Below are 15,256 nucleotides of genomic sequence, written 5' to 3'. Positions count from 1 at the left end.
GAAAGCCAAGAACTTAAAATATCTGTCTTATTCACTCTTGTACCACAGTGCCTAGATCAGCCTCTAGCACGGAGCAGCACACAAACTGTTAACAGAAGAAAAAAAATCAATTTAAGATACATCTTGTAGGAACCAAAATGTATTTATTCTAAAATGAAGGTTTTAAAATAATTACTATGAATTCCACTATTCTCGACATTTAGCTTTGCTCCATTCCTGATTACGCCCAGGCAATCCTTGTCAACTAACCCAAATTTACAGTTCTGGAAGTCAATACTAGAGCAACAGAATATTCATAAGAACACCTGGATTTTAATCCCCATTTTATTACTCTAAAAGAAATTTCAAAAATTATTGGCTTCTCCCCTCTCTTTACCTTTCAGCCCCCAAGTGTGCACTGCACCTTTGCCTCCCCCTCCATTCAGACACACACTCTTCCAAAATGCGCTTGCAGGAAAACCCAGCAGAGACCGCATGCATGAAATTCACCACGTAATTCCACAAAGAAAGCATTTCTTATCTTTTCTCACCTCACCTTTCTAAGGTCTAATTAAACCGCCACTTCCCTCTAGACAGACAGACACAAATGCACAACACTTGATTCTTGGGTATTTTCATTTCATAACATCACTCCATCCACTACAGAGTCATGCTGTGGATCCTCTCTCAGGCTGACAGGAGAAACAAGGTGCTTCAGCAAAACCAGAGGGTTACGATTCAGCACTGACCTGTGAGGTTATATATGAGAACACTTAATTTCCTTCCCTTAGAACTACTGTGTTTGTAAGATGCTTTAAAGATATCAAATTACTATATACTAGTACAAAAATGCCATTTTCCCATTTTCTACAGTTTTAGACACATGAGGCTACCTTTATGATATTAAAAGAAATTTGCTGTTTTATAAAACAGACCAACTTCAGAACCACCAGCTTCTGGGGAGCACGCATGCCCTTGTATACCATCCGCACCATGAGCACTTGGCAGGCAGGCACTCGTGGCTGCCGGCAGAGGGAGGGGTCTTACCCAGCCTCTGGCATTCCTGACCAGGCAGCAGAGCTGACACTTTGTTCTCAGCCTTTCTTGTGGCCCCTCTTATTGTAGTTCCATCTTCTCAGCTCGGCCCAGCTGGGCCTGGCACCCAGGCTCCCCCTGCCCTCCTTCCCATCCATCTCACCCTGCAGCCTCCCTCTCTGGATCTTCCTTCCCTATGTTCCAAGAGGGGCCCCTTCTCTGGTGGAGGCTAAGCCTTCAGCCCCAGCCCTGAGTGTGCCCCTCATTCTCCCCTAAGGCCACTCTCCCTGATTGCCCTCTTGCATTTGAACCCTTCTCATGGAGTCTACCCTTTCTCCCCAAAATGGTCTCTCCCCACCTGCCCCACTACATCCCTTTCCAAAGTGTGCTCCCACGTGGCCCCCACCCTGTGGCGGCCTGGCCGGCCTAGGTGCCCATCCAGCAGCAGCCCATCTGTCTGTACAGGGGCAGGGGAGGGGAGGGGAGGGGAGGGGAGGGGAGGGTCCCAGATGGGGTCAGAATGGCTAGCCAGTCCTGCATCCCCATGGGCATGCTCAAAACTGGTCAGCAGTGCTTCTACAGGCAGCCAATCCAGGGCATCAACAGCGACTCAAGAAGACCGCTTCTGGGGAAGGGCCCAGCCTGATACAGCACAGAACACCCATGGGCTGCGGGTGGCGGCCTTATTCTCTAACTAAGTGCAGCAGAACAAGCCCGGCCAATTTGCAGAACTGCAGAGAAGGGAAGAGTAGAAAGAAGAGCATCTCCCTATCACGTGCCTGCGCTTACAAAGAGGCCTATTGTTAGAACCCAAGCTTAGGATTTGGTTTAAACTAGAGAGACCCAGGGAGGAAAGAAACCCTGAGTAAGATGACTAGCTTGGTCCTCAACTTACCCCAGCTGGGTTTGACCAATAAACTCCTGTTTAAAGTCAGAGAATTACTAACATGGGAACCTATCAAAATATCTGGATTCACACTTTTGTATCTCTTGCAGTTTTCTTCTAAGCAAAAAGTTCATACACACCTGCACAGAGAAACAGAACCAGAAGGATCACTGAAAGTTTTTGTCCTCTCCTCATTTTATGCAATGGAAAAATATCTAAAGCCAAGCCCCCTGACTTAAGATGGGCAGCCGAGCTGGAAGGGAGGGAGTCAAGCCTTTGCGGTTCTTTGTTAAGTTTAATTTACTTCAATTGGAGAAAGGCAAAGAACAAGCATGCACACACCCCACCAGCTCTCCCTCCTCCTTCACTAAGGTGCCTGGCGGCTGCTTCAAGAACTCGCTTGCTCAGAGGTGGGCAGGGGCACCAAGAACCAACACAGAGGCTGAGAACATTCCTCCATGATGCTGAGAGGTCTTCAGAATGGACTTGTGTAAATGACTCTCCATAGTAAAACAAGCCTGTAGCCATCTGGCTTTCAACTGTAATTCTTCCAATTCGGTGGGGATGGGCGTGGGGGGTGGGGGGGGGGCTTGTACTTCAAATCGGTGATCAAATGCTATTTTAGTACACAGACAATAAAATTCAGTATCTCTCACTCACAAATGAGTAAGTAAACATTACATAATTTTTACATGAGATTACAGACCTTGAAAAAGAGAATACTGAAGCAAAAATGTGGTAAGCAGCTTGCTTTAATACAGCATATTTCTCTTTGTAAAATAAACACTTACTCCCTATAAAGCCACCCTATAATGAAAAAGAAATACTAAGTAATAAACCAAAATGTTCACAAAGCAACTGAGAGATATCATACACCAGCAAAAGTGTTCAGACACAGTGCCGGGTGCCACCCGCCCTGGCAGCAAGCACAGGGGCGTTGGGAAATGCTCTGTGGGTCACTCCACTCCCACCCATGTAGAAATCAAATTAAATTTCACATGACTTCTAGGCCCACTGTATTTAATACAGCAGTATGGGGCGGTGGGGTGGAGACAGACACGGCTTTAGTCACAGCATGGAGTGATTAAGAAAAATAAAGCACATGCTTCAGAGCATTATCTCCTGAGAAAGCAGCTCCTTCCAACATTAGAAAAAGAACCTGCCTTTATTTCTGAGGGTCTAGTAGTGCTCACACCCACAGTTCAACAGTGATAGGAAGAGCAAGTTCTTTCCTTTGCACAAACTAGGAACTCACGATGAGGTTATTATTTTTTCCATATGGAAACCAGCTCGGTATTTTTAAGATGCATCTGCCTCAGAAACTTAGACAAAATAAGAGTGGGGTGCCAAAGTCACGTGGGCACTTGAAATAGAGAACTTCACAACACTGGAAAACTTACTCGAACACAAAAAATGAAACACCAAAGGAGGTCAATACGTTGAGATTTGTTAAGAATTCTGGAAGTCTGTGTTCTTGCTCTAAACATGGAGGATTCCATGGCTGCTAATTACCCAGAAATGCACAAAGAGAAAAAAAGTCTACCTCGTAATTTTTCCCGGTCAGCCTAAGGGTTGAGGCAAGCTTCACAAGTTTGAACAGTTCTAAAGAGTTCTTATACAGGCTCTTGGAAAGAAAATATGGATTTTCCAAACGCACCCTCCTAGTCTACAAGTAGCACAAAGAAAACGAACCTTGACTCTTCCAGAAGCCTAGAAACCTCTTTCTACTGTCACGGGGGCATCACTCACTCCTGGCTCCCTGAAGACCAACCACACAACTGAGGTCCTCCACCACTTCTTCTATAAGCAGGACTCCGAAAGGGCCAGCTAGGCTCCTAGATCAGAAAGTGCCCCGTACGCATCTCACTACTGACCTTCCACAGGCAGGACCAACACAGGGAACCCGGGGCCCGCGAACACCCACGTCCACTGCCCACACCCCTCCAAAAGCAAAGGAGGGCACCTCCCCTCACAGGCCAGCTGGCACGCTGCAGCCACACACGAAGGAAGTCTCAGACTCCCAGACGGGGAATGAGCCTAGGACTAATGCAGCCACCGACGGACAGTGGCGTGAGTTCTATTATTACCCCACTATCACTCTGGGATCTGTGCCTAAATGAAGCATGCTTCCTCCCTGATGCCATTTCCTTTCATCCTGGCTGGAGACTAAATGCAGATCAATGGGGGCAAAATACATATGATGTCACTTCAATTTACAGCAATGGCCTCCCTCTCTTTCGGTCTGCCTGAAATACACAGAAAGATCAATTCTTCCCAAAAATGGTTAAAAAATGCTTAGGGAGCATTCTTCTTCCAGAAAAGCATTCTCTGCTATATTTGTCTGTGTTACTACGGCAGGAACTGTTTACACTGAACAAAAACAGAAAAAATGGGGGAGGGAGGAAAAATCTCAAGTTCTCCTGTACACTGGCTTAAATTCAACACACGCAGGGTCCAAACCAGAATTGGGGAGGCTGACCTTTGAAAGTCACATGTATTCTGGCATAGAGGCACAAAAGAGACAGCAGTTCTCCTTTGCCTGTTGGATTAAAAAGGTAATCCTACAGATATAAAAGGTCTTTTTAATACGATTTCCCCCAAAGTCTAACAAATTCCTTTCTACTCTTCCCAGAAAACACACCCACCACACTACGCACCCTCAGGTGCCCCGAAGAGTATCAGAACTCTGGTGAAGTTGACTTTGCCTACTCCAAACACTGGCCAGGACCATGGTTCTCACTTCATTGTTTGTATAGGATCTTTCATCTGTCACTTTCTTAATGACAAACATTGTTAAGTGACAAAAATGGACTATTTAATAATATATACATAGGAGAGTGTCTGGCCAAGAGCTGTTGTCAACAAGGATACCATGATATAATTAAAATGGTTTTAGTCTAAAATAGTAACTTATATAGAAGAAAAACACAATTGTTCTGAACTGCTTCTAGAAACAAAACTTACAAAAGAAAAACCATCCTTTCCATGTTGAAGAAAAACAATACATTTTAAAGAATTGACGAATTTAAGAATTAAAGTCTCTGGTTCATATTATTTTGGGGACATAAATTTGATTTGCCAACCAATGAAAGTCACTAAATAAAATTAAAGGTGAAAATAATTTTCTTCAAAATAAAGAAATCAATGAATAGATCCAGCATAATCAGTATTTCTGATTATCAAACATCTTTAGGGAGCATGTCTATAGACAAACTTTAGGAAAATTCAAGCAGAAGCAAATATTTATATAATTCAGTTCACACAGAAAAAAAGCATATTTACTATATTTTGGGGAAAAGAATTCTAACAGCTACAGTTGAAAAAGACTACCAAACTTTTGAGCCATAGTTTGGTTGTGGTGCTTCCAAAAGTGACACCACAGTGACCAAAACAGACACCATCATTAGCAAAGAGTACCTGAAATAATGCATTGGCATAAATCATTCTCATATCTCACTCATGTCAGATTTTAAGGGTCAAATTTTCATGTGCCAACACTTCCCTAACTTTTGTAAAAAATATTACCCAAACTATATGCAATTTGATACAAAGCATATTATTTAAACTACATTAAATGAAGTCCTCCTGTCAACTCTTATAATCATGTGTACACTTATGGTTTATGTTATAACACAGTTTGAAAATAAATCTTTGTAAACACTCAAATTGAAAATTCCCAAGTATTTTATAAGAGATTCTTGGTATCTTTGCGTCTGCCTTCCCTATTCAGGAACTTGCCAGACCAATAACCAAAGGGGCCAAAGGGAGACCATTCCTGATCTGAATTTTATGCTTCTCAAGAAAAACATGGCTCATGAAGAAGAAACTATAAACTCCTAAGTGATTCAGTCCATTCACCCTGCCATGACAACACTCATGCTCCACGCAGGGCTTGTTTAAGGCTTTCTAAAGAATTTGGAACACTTGAAAGGCTCAGAGGATACGTCTAACTTTTCTCGTATTCACAGGTTTTTGGTTTGTTTTTTCTTTTAATAGAAATCTGCTTCTTTCTTTTCCTTTCTTTAGAATTAATGCTCTTATCTAAGTTAATATTGTATTTAATAATTGATTTATTTATCTTAAGAGTATACATTTTATGAATCTGAGTTCCTAAGTTATAAAGTGATATTTTCTAATTCAAAATTCTGGTTGCATACCAACTAATTTATGACCTCCAAAAGTCCACCATATGAATATACCTTTACTGTGAAAACTGTCAGTCAAAATCTGTGTGTCAAAATCGTGGCTATGGTATATAACCATCACACAACAGAATATTACACAGCTATTAAAAAGAATGAGATGTTAACTGTTTCTGTAATATGCTGAGATGGAGAGAAATATTATTAAGTGGGGGGAAAGTTAAGAACAGAACGCAGACTATGGCTGAATTTGCGTGAATAATTTTCTAAAGATATACAAAAAGGAATTAAGTAACTCTTCACATCAACTTTTTCTCTGAGTAACCTACATGAGCAGCTAGCTGCCTGGCCTTTTTCTTTTTCCTGCCTCCAGATCAAGCTGAACTATTTTTCTTAAAACATGTTAAAAATTTCCCAATAATTTACTTCAAGGAGAGAAGATCCACTTTATGAAGAAATTTAATACTGCAATCTAAGCACTGAAATGCGTAAATGATTAAAGCACATGCTCTAACAAAATACTGAGCTAGCAACCTGGAAACCAGGGGCTTCTATAAAGCAGTTAGAAGCAGATCCCCTAGCAGGAGTGTGCACCAAGAATTCTATCAGAGCCTCTCTATTCTTAGTCATAACAACAGTATTTCAAAGCAACATAGATCTCAAAAGTTCTGATGTCAATACTTCTCTACGTAGAGATGAATACCATTAAATGTAAGACATAAGTCCTGTGCGAGCAATGCGTGAAAACTGCAATTTTAGAGCAGCTCCCTCACTGTGATCTATTGAAAGTCAGCGTTCGACATAAGGGTTTATAAGAAATAAAGAATAAAAAAGAAAAAAAAAAAAGAAATATTGAAAGATCTTAAAATTTTGCAAATGCTTTGCAAATACACATGAAGCATTGCATCAGTCACGTGCTCAGATTTTTATGTTGTCATTTATAATATAAATGAACCATCAAATATTTTCAGAGTTTTTTCCAAGGGAAAAACCAGTAACTGTAATTTTATTCAAACCAGAATTTCTTCCTATCTTTCTTCAACTTCCGCTATTACCCCCAATATATCAAAATCAGATCATCTGCGAGGGATTATTTGTTACAAATTTAACACTTCTAGAAAATAACTGCATCAACATTAGATTCTTCTGGGTAACATTCAGTTGAGTTTATTTTCTATAGCTAGCCCTATGTTCCTGGAAAAAAAAGTGATAATATGCACAAAATTAAGGTGTTCATATGCACAAATACAAAATCCTTAGGAATATTCAGTCTGAAAACAGTTTTCCTCTATAAGTTACAGGTGATTAGCAAATTGCGGGGTGGAGGGGGGGGGGGGAACCTAAGCATTTACCGAAATTAAGCGCCTTAAAATTTTATGGACAAAAATAGGATCCTCCTCTTTTAAGTTTAAACAAGAATAACTGAGTTCAAATAAAACCATATTTCAACTTCTATAAAAAGAATGTACCTTTTTAAGGCAACTCCCTAAGGGATGGGAGCCCTATCTTGCTCATTTCATGTGCCACCTACCTAATGCCAGATACGCAAATGTTTACCAAATTTAAATAAAGGACTTAATGTCCAATACGGTAAGATGGGGTAATACAGAAAAATGACTGCAAGAACAGCTGTGAAGCAACCATTCGGTGATTTAAATAAAACTATATTGAAAGAAAATTTATATAGCTACACATGAAAATTCAAGCCAGAAGTGATTCTCACTTCTAAACGAAAACGAATCCAAAAATACACAACTTAAATATATCAATTTTAAAAGTTTTGTAAACCTTCTGTATAATAGATTCTTACTCTAAAAGCGAATGGTAAAATAACGGAAATGCCTCCTCAATTATAATCGACTGTAATCAACAAAATGATGGTTCTGCGATGTTTTTAAAGAACTAATCTAATGAATAAGCTAGATTGTAGTGTTTGTAACAACCCATTTTGCGCTAAATGCAAAGACTCAATAGTATGTCTTACAAAGACCTGTCCCTTTGCTTTCCACAGTCTCCTTGTTAAAACTTGTTATTACAGATTACATTTTTAAAAATTATCAAAACTAACATCTACAAAAAAGCCACAAAAGCATTTTAGAGATAATGACACTAACAAGAGTTGCAAGGTGAGAAAAAGACAAGAAACAGAAGGAAGGAGAAACGAAGTCATACTCTGGCGCTCGGCTCAGACAAACGACTTGGGAATGGACATACACATATACTCAACAAATTTTTAAGGAGAGAGCATAATTTACAAGCAAATTTGACTCTTGGGTATTTATTCTGGTGTAAAATACTAACATTCCATTACTCCTAGTTCCTGTCCTTTCTTCTTCATAGGTCCACAGTCAAAACAACATAAATACCTTTTTGATTAGATTTTAATTTCTACTGTTCTTCTTACATTTTCTACCAAACCCAAACTACGCATAAATATTAACCACACGTCCACAATTTGTTGTGGTTTCTGTCATAAAGTTGACAAAGAAACATATCCTTAGGGATATGTATAGCCAACCACAACTAAAGAAAAACTGGGGGGGTATGAGGTGGAAGAGGGTAGGAGTCCAACTACAAGAATTATTGCTGGAAAAATAAAGGAACAAAGTTGTTTTTACTTAATAAAACTCTGTTGAGAGTATTGCACAATTTACTATCCAACGTCTCAGTTTTCTTTCACAGAAGGATTTAACGTATATAAACCACAGGAGTCAGATTTCACTCAAATTCTGTACACTTTTGGATTCTAGTCTAGACGTTTTATACCCCGGATTAACTCTGAAAAGTTTTATAAGGAATAGAGCAAAGAATTAACTTCCTAAGGGTCACTTAGAAACTTACAGAAATTCATATTATTGAAAAAAACATGGACTTAAGAGCTTCAGGAAAAAGAAAGGCAAAGAACAAGTTCCACATACTTTCAAGAAATGTTTCCCTCATTTTTAACTCTTCCTTTTCTCTCTTCCACCTCAATACCAGTGCAGCTGAAGGGAATAAAAGCTCTTAATGGGTCAGCATTTTGTATGGAAGAGAAATGGCTGTCTTACAGATGCACATCATGTGAGAAAGTAAAACAAACAGGTGAATGGAAAACAGAACAATAAACTACATGGACATGAATGATGCCAGGTTTGTTTACCCCAAAGTTGCAGGCTATGTACCAAGGGCTGAATAATTCATAAATTAATGTACTTTCCATCACGATAAGAACTATTCCCAGCTAAACAAGAGACTGAAATAGTGTTATAAAAATGTTCTTTTAAAGCCAAACACACTCCTTACTGCTATCAGAATTCAGACATTAAAATCTCACGTCTACTGTGAGCTCCAGCTTGGACTCATGGCCCGGAGCAGCCGGAAGCTGGTACAGGAGCAGGAAATCTGAAATTCGGCCTTGTTTGCTGCCACAGAAAAATCCTCTCATGTGAATTCAAATACTTCAAAGTCAATCAAGAGAAGTAAGTCTTCAAAGATGAAAAATAGATACATACCTAAAATCCTAGTAGGTCTGAGACCTACCAAAACCTTTTCATAGGTGTTGGTTGGCATAAAGCTGATTAAACCTAAGATACCTTTTCTGGTAACAATCTAAAGTCTCAAGTATTGCAAGTTATTCCTAATAGACTCGTAAAGAAATGTCATACAAATTGTAGTTAAGTTTTAGCATTTCTCTTCTTTTCATATCTGCCTTTATGTATATATAATATGCTTATATAAGAAAAATTCGGTATTATTTTATCAGCGTAATACATTTTAATAGCACAGAACTTTTGGAAATTACAGGAAATGTTAAGACATTTCTAAGTTTTTGAATTGCTTATTCAATTTTCATGAAAAACAGTCAGTCTGCGAAAAACCGAACTTTCCCTCCCCTGAGTATCCAAGCTTATCTGTTTTATGAATTAACTTAGAATTTATGTTAAAAAAAAAAAAAAAAAGAAAGAGGGAGCAATCAAACCGTTTTCTTTGTGTAGGTTTTAAAAAATTTTTCTTATATAATTAAAACTAAAAAAAGAGAAACTTTAAAAAATGTTTACTTTCTGCAACTGTGCTTTTTATCTAAGTTACAACATACCAATTATAATCTACACATTCTATTCCGAAGTGAAGCTTGACTTGCTTATAACAAATCAACCTGAAGAACCAGTGATCACAGATCCCCCCCACCAAAAGGAAAAGTGGACACAAAGATTTTTAAATTTACTAAATGCAACCTCACAGGTTGAGAACCACTTTTCTGCTGACTTCACAATGTAGGGTGTCTCATCTCAGAACTTTACAAGGAATAGTTACCTTTGAGACAGAAATAAAACATGAATAGGCTGCTCCCTCCAGGGCAACCCTAACAAACTTTTCCTTAGAGTCAAAGTTTAAAAACTGGTCTACATTTCCATCTACGAATGTTTTCTAGGAATTGAGACCAAAGACCAGAACCCCTCTAAGTTAGCACACACCCCTTAACAAAGAGGAAAGAGAACAGTAAGTTAACCTGCAGAACATTTCTAAAGAAGGCTCTAGTCTGAAGCAGTAATTTGTTGTTACTCTTTTCCTGCTGGATTTGTCCTTCAAGTAAGCTTTCTTGAGCACTTCAGAATGTATCTGTTTACCTGATGTGTCTTCCTTGAAGGCTTGGTAAATAAAATACACAAAAAATTACAATACCGACACCCATGCCCTTGAATGCACTCAAAGTTTAAAACGTTTACAAGTACAACGGCGTGAAAACAAAGGCAAGAGCCCGTCAGAAGCACCCCACAGTATTTTTTGAAGGCAACCAGAACTCCCATTCACATCAAATGATACCACCATGGTAGTGGGAATGCAAACTCCACAGAATGGGCTGCTCTCTATAAGCAGATAAGGACAGGATTATGAAGCAGAACGAATACGAGTGAACCAAACTTGGCTTTCTTTCCTGCTAAAGCTCATTTGGTGGAAAGACTGAGGTTAAAAGGAGGAAAATGAGAAAGGATTTGGTAGACGGAGAAGAAACCACCTTAATTCTCCTAACGAACACCAGCTGACGGCCCCGGGCTCCCGCAGCTGTCAGACGGGCCGGGCTGCGGCGGGCGGACCCGACTTGTAAAGAAGAAAACGGCTTACGTATACTGAGGCTCCCGTCGGGGCGCAGGCCAGAGCCTGGAGTCCTCCCGGATCCGTCCCGGGCGCCGGCTGATATCGGCAGCGCCCGCCGCGCGCGCCGCCTCCTCCTCCCGGGCCAATCCCCGGAGAGGCCGCCGCCGCGCCTGCCCGCCCCGCCCCGCGCCGCGCCGCGCCGCGCCGCGCAGCCAGCCGGGCCGGGTTCCCACCGCGCGGCGCCCCTTCCCAGCCACACCCCTGGCCCCCACCCCGCCCCCGCCAGTCAGCTCCCACCCAGTAATTACTCTAATTAGAAGTTTTAGTCTCAGCAGTTAAACAATGTACGAACCAGTCCCAACACAGCCTGCAATTCAAACGGCTTTGAGAACAAAGGCAATCATAGCTGTAGCAATTTTTCCTCTAATTTATTGAATGTGAAGACTTTCTGTCGTTGCTCACTGTACTTAAAACAAGTTTAACCTCTAGTGTACATGCCACTTCACTTTCCATTTGTATGGAAAAACGCCAGACCATGCCCTTTATACAACAAAGAAAAAAAGAAAAAAAACACTGTTTTCAAAAAATGAATATTGAACTGATGAGTTTAGTCCCTCCTGCGGAACATTCACAAATGTTCCTGGATCACCTGGTAGAAACGTAAAAGATGTACAAAGATGCGGGAGGGCTGTTTTGTTTACAGTTTACAGATTATGTGAATAAAAGGGAAACAAACTACCCAGGGCATCTTTATAGTAAACAATCTGCATAATTCTTAATTAGTACTGGTGGAAGTGATCAGGCCTATTTCCCCCAGAAATTTATTAACCGTCCATTCACAGTTCTGAGTATTAATCTCTTCAGCCTAGTTTGAGATGTACAGGAGATATTTCAAGATGAGGAAAACAATACCCATAAAATATGTGCTTAGAAAAATAAACCAAACACCAAAAACAAAAAAGCCTTTCTGTACTTTCTTTTCCAGTACTGGTTTGATCTTTAAAGCAATCTGCATCCAATTTAGAACTACTGAACAATTTAGAAATTAAGTTCATGTGAAAGATTTTTAAAAAATAGGCAATGAACTACTGGAGTAGAAAAATAATAAAACAACCACTACAAAAACGCTGCATAAAACAGGTTGTATGACTCATATGTCTTCCCCTTTCAATCTATATATTTCAAAAACATTTTCATTTTTTTCAAAATTCCAGGTAACTATAGTTTTCCGTCCCACTCCATGCATTTACTAGATATGTTCTAAAATTTCTCCGTTTTTACGTGAAGGAAATCTTAACTGCCACATTATGGAAAATTAATTTAGTGCCTTATTTTACTACAAAATGCTATTTTTGTTTAGCAGCTAAATTTGCCTCTCTAAATATTAATATGACAGATACCTGAACACAATGTAAAGTTCCACTGCAGTAACCACTTTGAAAGTTAATCTCTTTGAATAAGAAAAGCAGCTAATTTCAAGTTAAAACAAGTAGAAAATAAGAAACAAAACCAAATGCAAACACTTTCAAATGCTAATGTGTCTACCTCACCTAAAACTTTAATGTCCTGAAAGTAAGATGACATTCTTCAATGCTTAAACTAAGAAAACCAGGTGCCTGGGAAATAAAAACTTTAAAAGGACTCCCAAACACTTGTTCTGCAGGTGAAATAAACATGACGAGCAACTGAGGACGCAGGTAGAAAGCGCCTGCAAGGAAAATGTAATATTCCCCCCAAACTTATTTTTCCAAAATTCCCCAATGAGTCAAGGTCTAAATCTTTAAATAGCTTTAAAAGTTTTCTTAGCTAGGTTTACCTCTTGTGTGCAAGACAGGACACCACGCTTTAAATGTTAAGAACATTAATAAGGTTTATGCATATTTTCAAATGTATCAGAACATTTCAAATTTTTAAATGAATTTTTTCAGTTTGAAAAATGCATGATATCTACCTTCAGATAATTAACAAATATTCTTCAGTGAGAGACAAGAATAAAAAAAATTTACAAAATATACCAAAATGTTCTTGTAAAAGTAAACATCTAACGGCCAAGCACCATGCTGCTATCAGCCTGACACAAACTTATTTTAGAATTTACTATTAAACACAAAAAGCTGCTGCTGATTAAGCTGTTGATCACATCTGCAATTCTGCTTTAAATTGAAAGGTAAAGCAAGACTTCAGATAAAAACCACATGCCACATACTGTCCTGAGAGTATCTCCACCTAAGACAGAGTTCTCACCATCACCGCAGACTTCATTTCTCACTGATTCCAATACTATTTGTTCAAGCTCTTTTTATAATGACCATTCCCCGTTTTGCAAGTCAAATCAATAGCCCTATCCCCATAAAATTATTATTTTTTTGAAAGAAACCCTATCTCGGAAACGTTTTACTCTCTTCTTTCTAAGCAGAGCGCAGTCGTTTGCTGGCCAACAGTGCTTGGAGCCACCTGTGCATCACCCAGCTCCCACCGCCCTTCAAAGCGGGGGTGGGTGACTCCTTTCCAAAGCAAGTCCCCAAACGGCACTACCAACCCCGCAGGGCCCGCTGGGCAACGCTGCCCTAAATCCCTGCACATCCTGCTCCCCGCTCTCGACTAACTTCATCTAAGTTTAATTACGGGGGCTGACATCTGTCCCCGGAGCACGTTCGTCTCTCAAAGCAAAGAATGACCCAAATTAGAAGCACGAGGACAATGGAATATGAAGGGAAGAGACCAAAATTACAGTGCCCAGCTCTCAGTGGAGCTGGGGCTGTGGTGCAGCAATCGATCTGAGCAACTCTCTTGGTTCCACAGCCGAGGTCCTGGTGAACGCGGAATCCCTCATTACGGACAGAAACCCTCAGCTCTTCGCCAGAGGACCGAGCCACCAGCGTCCACCAGGAAGGCGCAGTCGGTCTCCGCAGGGAAGATTGGGGGGGCGGGGGGGGGAGGGCCGATTTAGGGAATCTCATGTGAATCCAGCCCAAAAGCCGGGCTCCAAAGCCGGGAGCACACCTAAACAACAAGGGTTTCGGTGTGCTAAACCTAACCCAAGCAAGCGGTTCTTCCTCCATGCCCTGGACCCTCACCCGACACCGACCGCGAGGCCCCAGCTAAAGTCGGCCGCCCACGCCACTGCCCAGGGCGGCCTCATGGTCTGAGCATCAGCCCACCGCGCGTGCGGAGGCACTGTCAGCGCGAGACGGAAGAGGGGGTGGGGCAGGGACGCAGGGCCACCCACGGGGCGGCATCCTGGCCCTGGCCCTGCCCCCGCTCCCCCGCCCAAAGCTGCGGCCCCCTCCCCGCACCACGCACTGCGTGGCCCGATGCGGGCCCTGCCTGGTGCAGGGAATGAAACTACCCCTAATTAAACACTAGCGTCCTTTCCTCCGAACACATAAATAGCAGGCACTAGGAGCACCTTTCCGCTGACGAGTCACCTACAACCCGGTTCTAATCCTGCCGGGCTACTCACCTAGTGACCTTGGGCACAAGCTCTGCGACTTTCCTTCTCTCATCCATTAAAAACTCGACCCAACTCTTGAGTTGTCAGGAAATCAGGAAACACTCTTGGCGCCCACTTTGCTCGCTCCTGGGCGTGAATTAACAATGGCCCACCCTCCTCCTCAAAGCTCCTTAAAAGACCAACTGTGCAGACAAGTAGCAGAGGGTGAGGAATGCAACCGGTGACCCTACCAAAATAACCAGCAAATGTAAACCAGTTGCCCAAGAAACTCCTTTCTCATCCCTGATTTCCAGCGCCCCCCTTTAGCGAATCAGACCTGCCCTGCTGCAAGAACCTGGATTATTAAACCCATTTTGCCCACCACCGCCAGGCTGGGCGAGTTTCACTAATGCACAACTCTGACCCCGGGCTTCCCATCTTTCTGTCCTCTGACTAAAACAATGACATGTATGCCCCCATGTGTGTTGTTCAATATGCTCATTTCCAGTTTCAATCCCAATATGAACTGATATCCCCCTGCCTGGAATTCTCTTGCTCTCCCTCTCTGTGAATCACTTTTCAAGGGCTACCTTTTTCAAGAACCCTTCCAGAAGCAATTTTTGCTTTCTGGGTTTTGTTCTCTCATTCATTCCCATGTAGGCAGTTCTATTCCGCCATGTAACAGAATCATTAGAGTGCTACTGT

General features: G+C 41.3%; 1 protein-coding gene across 2 annotated transcripts in view; it reads right to left on the bottom strand.

Annotated features, from left to right (window-relative positions):
* The window catches only part of AOPEP (aminopeptidase O (putative)), a 368,252-nt gene that overhangs the window by 33,174 nt on the left and 319,822 nt on the right, over nt 1-15,256 (bottom strand). The window lies entirely within an intron of this gene.

The sequence above is a fragment of the Eschrichtius robustus genome, chromosome 10 (assembly GCF_028021215.1).
Source record: "Eschrichtius robustus isolate mEscRob2 chromosome 10, mEscRob2.pri, whole genome shotgun sequence".
In the NCBI taxonomy this organism is placed as follows: domain Eukaryota; kingdom Metazoa; phylum Chordata; class Mammalia; order Artiodactyla; family Eschrichtiidae; genus Eschrichtius; species Eschrichtius robustus.
This window is presented reverse-complemented; position numbering and strand designations above follow the sequence as displayed.